Here is a 4767-nt window from a genome sequence, read left to right as displayed (position 1 = left end):
CATGATAATACCATTTGGGCAAAGTGTATTCTGGTATATGTTTTGAATTACAATTTGGCAATGTTCACCTGAATTTACAACCAATTGTTACTACTTGGAATTTATCTTTGAGGAACACCTCAAGACATTTTTAGAAAAATGTGTATTGTAGCATTGTTTAAAATAGAAAAAAAAAATTATGGGGCAGATGGGTGGCTCTGTAGGTTGACTGATCGAGTTCCACATTGGGCTCCTTGCTCAGTGGGGAGTCTCCCTGACCCTACCCTCCTCATGCTCTCTCTCTCTCTCTCTCAAATAAATAAACAAAATCTTTAAAAATTTTGAAAAAACAATATTGAAATAGAAAAAATTAGATATATAATATATAAAATATATAAAATTCCATCACACAAAGGACTGGGTAAAAAAGTGGTAGCAAGGGTGTTTGCAAAGTTCTATTTTTTTTTTAAACCTAGGTAGTAGTTACACAGGATTCACTGCATAAGAATTATTTTTTAAAGTTTTATTTATTTAAGCAACCTCTACACCCAATGTGGGGCTCAAACTCACAACTCTGAGATCGAGAGTCGCATGCTCCCCCAACTGAGCCAACGAGGTACTCCTCACTGATTAGTTATTTATTAAGTTATACTTTTGTTCTATGTACTTTCTGTATGTATAATATATTTTACAATGAGGGCACCTGGCTCAGTGGGTTGGGCCTCTGCCTTCGGCTCTGGTTGTCATCTTGGGGTCCTGGGATCAAGTCCCGCATCGGGCTCTCTGCACAGCAGGGAGCCTGCTTCCTCCTCTCTCTCTGCCTCTCTCTCTGCCTACCTGTGATTTCTCTTTCTGTGTGTCAAATAAATAAATAAAATCTTTAAAATATACATATGTATATATTTCACAATGAAAGTAACTAAAATTAATAACATCCATGTTTAGGAATACTATGAAATACTATATAATCAATAAAAGAATTGGGTAAATCCATGAGTAAGGTTGTGATGAGATGTACTAACATATCACTCAGATTCAGCCTTGTTCTTTCATATCTTTGTAGTACATACATTTTCACCACTGAATAATATTTCACTATGTGAATATACTATAATATATTTATTGTTGTGACAACAGATAATTTAGTTGTTTCTTGTTTGGGGCAATTACAAATAATAATCTATAAGCAGTCACAGGGATCTCTCCAATTATGTATTATATATACATATATATATGCATACATGTATACATACGTATATTATATATACATCATCTGATGCACGTGTACACATTTTGCTCTTGAAACTAGTTTCTAGTTTCTAGAAACTAGAAAGAATTACTAACTGGCAGAGTATGCAAATGACCAACTATACAAGGTAGTGCCAAATTTGTTTTCCAAAGGGAGTAAGCCCATTGATTTCATAGCAGCAATGTACAGAAGATTATGTTGCTCACAACCTCTCCAACATCTGATATTTCAATTAAATGGTGTAAGATGGTATCTACTTGTGTTTTTGATGTGCATTTCGCTCACTGTTGTTGGGTTGAACAACTATTCATAATTTTATTGGACATCTGTGTTTCCTTTTCTGAACAATATACCTTTCTAACCATTGTTCGTTTGTCTACTGGGTGGTTTGTCCTTTTAAAAAATTGTGTAAGTTCTTTATATATTCTTGATACCAGTCCTTTGTCAGTTAGGTGGATTTGCAATCTTCTTCTAGTTGAATCTTTTCACTCTCTTTAAGGCATCTTTTGAGGAACAGAAGTTCTTAGCTTAAATGTAGTGAAACTTACCAATTTTTTCACTTAAGATTAATACTTTTACATCCAGTTTAGGAAATCCTTTCCTACCTCAATGACACAAAATTATTCACGGACATCTGCTTCTAAATGTCCAAAAGGCTTGTTCCTGACACTGAAGTCTTAAACCTCCTGGAATTGATTTATAAAAATTGCATATTTATATAATATAAATAGAAGTCCAGTTTTATTCTTTTTTGCATACAAATGAACAACCAACACATTCCACAGCAACCAGCGATGAATTATCTGGAAAGTAACATTTTTGCTGTTCTCTCAGACATTCAAAATTCTTATGAGTGCACACAGTCCTGCTAGGGGGTGTGGTGGATGACAAACGCAGTGCAAGAACCATCTCAGAAAATCTGAAAAGAGGGGCGCCTGGGTGGCTCAGTGGGTTGGAGCCTCTGTCTTCGGCTTGGGTGGCGGTCCCGGGGGTTCTGGGATCGAGCCCCACACATCAGGCTCTCTGCTCGGTGGGGAGCCTGCTTCCTCCTCTCTCTCTGCCTGCCTCTCTGCCTACTTGTGATCTCTGTCTGTCAAATAAATAAATAAATCTTTAAAAAGAAAAAAGAAAATCTGAAAAGATCTTAGGAAACAAGAAGCAAGAGTTCAGTATGCAAAAAGGCAGAGGCCAACTTATACCTGAGCTGTGTTGCAAGGCCTTTCACTTCATCTTGGAACTCAAAGCTTTGGCCCACAGATCCCTGTGTCTACTCCCTAAGTCAGCTTAGGAAAAGCTACCGAGGGCGCCTGGGTGGCTTGGTCGTTAAGCATCTGCCTTCAGCTCAGGTCATGATCCCAGGGCACTCAGATTCTGCACCCCCATCGGGCTCCCTGCTCAGCGGTAAACCTGCTTCTCCCTCTCCCACTCCCTCTGCTTGTGTTCCCTCTCTCGCTGTGTCCCTCTCTGTCAAATAAATAAAATCTTAAAAAAAAAAAAAAAAAGGAGAGCCTACTGATATCTTGGGAGAGTTGGGGAGGTATTAGTATGGATCAATAGTTTTCAATTTTAATTTTAATTGTATTCTATTGAAATAAGCTGTCTATTTTTAAAGTTTTCTTCATTTATTTGACAGAGAGAGAGATCACAAGTAGGCAGAGAGGCAGGCAGGGAGAGAGGGGGAAGCTGGCTCCTGGCTGAGCAGAGAGCCCGATGCAGGGCTCAATCCCAGGACCCTGAGATCATGACCTGAGCCGAAGGCAGAGGCTCAACCCACTGAGCCACCCAGGTGTCCCATATTTTTAGGATGTTTATATTTTCAAATATAAAGATTAGAAGGTATAAAGGTCAATAGATACAGATTTCTGAGAAGACTCTGAAATGGACTTAGTTTTTCTGGACTTCTGAAGAAGTTACCATTTATTTATTTTGTCTAATTTCATCGTGGGCTTTCGTTTTCCAAGAGGAATGCACATCACCAACACTTACTCTGGTTTACACCACTACTCTGGTTACACTTTTACACTTACTCTGGTCGCAGTTAGCATCACATGTTGGCTCTGAAAAGGAAAAGCCAGAAAGGAGGGGGCCAGCCACGGACTGGTCATATTTGGGTTCAGAATGGAAGTGGGGCAATGAGAAAGGGAGAATGTTTAATCGGGGGGACAAGAAGGGAAAGGCAGGGGAAAGTGGCAGTCAGTTAAAGAGGACACCTATGGGGGCGCCTGGGTGGCTCAGTGGGTTAAGCCGCTGCCTTCGGCTCAGGTCATAATCTCAGGGTCCTAGGATCAAGCCCTGCATCGGGCTCCTTGCTCAGTGGGGAGCCTGCTTCTCTCTCTGCCTCTGCCTGCCTCTCTGCCTGCTTGTGCTCTCTGTCTCTCTGTCAAATAAATAAATAAAATCTTTAAAAAAAAAAAAAAAGAGGACACATATGCACACGCGAAAAGGAATTTCCTACATAATTAAATGAATTCATATTCAGAAAGGAAAAGAAGAGACCTGAATATGAACACAAGAAAAGGTATGAAAATAAAAATTACTAGGTCAGACAACCCCAAGCACCAACCTCTAGTCGGTCTACTAGCCCAGGGCAACAACTTTTTGTTGAAAGCCATGTATTCAAGATGGGCAGAAGGAATGAAGGGCAGTGACCTACCAACTGTATATACTAGAAAGAACAAATCAGGCATCTGCAATTCAGAGAGTGCTTCTCTTTCCCCAGATTCTAAAATAATACCCCCCTTCCTGCCTCCCCATCTCTCCTCCCTGCCCCCGGCGAACATTGCAATCATTGTGGATTCTGCTCCCTGACCTGAGTCAGCTTCCATCATCCAAACTCTCCATTCCTCTGTGACAAGCTGTTTCACACAATTGTCCTTCACCTGTCAGGAGCTTGGCACTTTGGCAAACACTGCACAGCAAAATCGTTCCACCTTGACTGCACAGACATATCCACAGAGGGCCCCTTGATCGTGCACTTCAAGGAATTTGACAGAGTATTTTATCTCACGCCTCTGTGTGCAGAAATGATGGACAGGTAGCTTCCTAATACAGTAACCAATAAGATTACTCAAGGCGACAAGATCTATTTCCTCCTTTTCACATCCAATGACTTAATTAGTCTCATCATGCACCAAAAAACATATACCCTCCTTCAGTATTTGCAAATGCAGAAACCCAACTGGGGAGACTCTCGTTAAAGCACCGGGACACGTCTGTTGAGAACAATGTAAATTCAACATGGAGGGACTTCATAAAGTTGAGCTTTTCTAGGAACTGAAGGTGAGTTCTAGCAAATAAAGCAGCAGCTGTGGCCCTTTATGTTACCATCATTTTGTACACCAACCCGAACTTTCTGTGGACGTAACAATTTGGAATCATGAGTATTCACAAAAGTCTGAGTTCTCCCTTCGAGGAACGCCAGTGCTTCCTGAGAATTCATGACATCAGCTGATGCTCTGTATCTATGGTACAAATTGGAGGACAAGGTTGCGGTCATACACCAGAGGCCTCAGCATTCCATGACTTCACAAAAACCAGAA

General features: G+C 40.5%; 1 pseudogene across 1 annotated transcript; it reads right to left on the bottom strand.

Moving 5' to 3' along the window:
* Positions 1-4037: 4037 nt before the first annotated feature.
* Positions 4038-4759, bottom strand: LOC308338013 (schlafen family member 5-like; annotated as a pseudogene). Its single transcript has one exon. The product of its transcript is annotated as a schlafen family member 5-like (transcript).
* Positions 4760-4767: the final 8 nt, after the last annotated feature.

The sequence above is a fragment of the Martes martes genome (genome assembly GCF_963455335.1).
Source record: "Martes martes genome assembly, contig: scaffold_426, whole genome shotgun sequence".
Taxonomy (NCBI): Eukaryota; Metazoa; Chordata; class Mammalia; order Carnivora; family Mustelidae; genus Martes; species Martes martes.
Note: the sequence above shows the minus strand (reverse complement) of the source record. Positions and strands in the feature narration are given on the sequence as shown.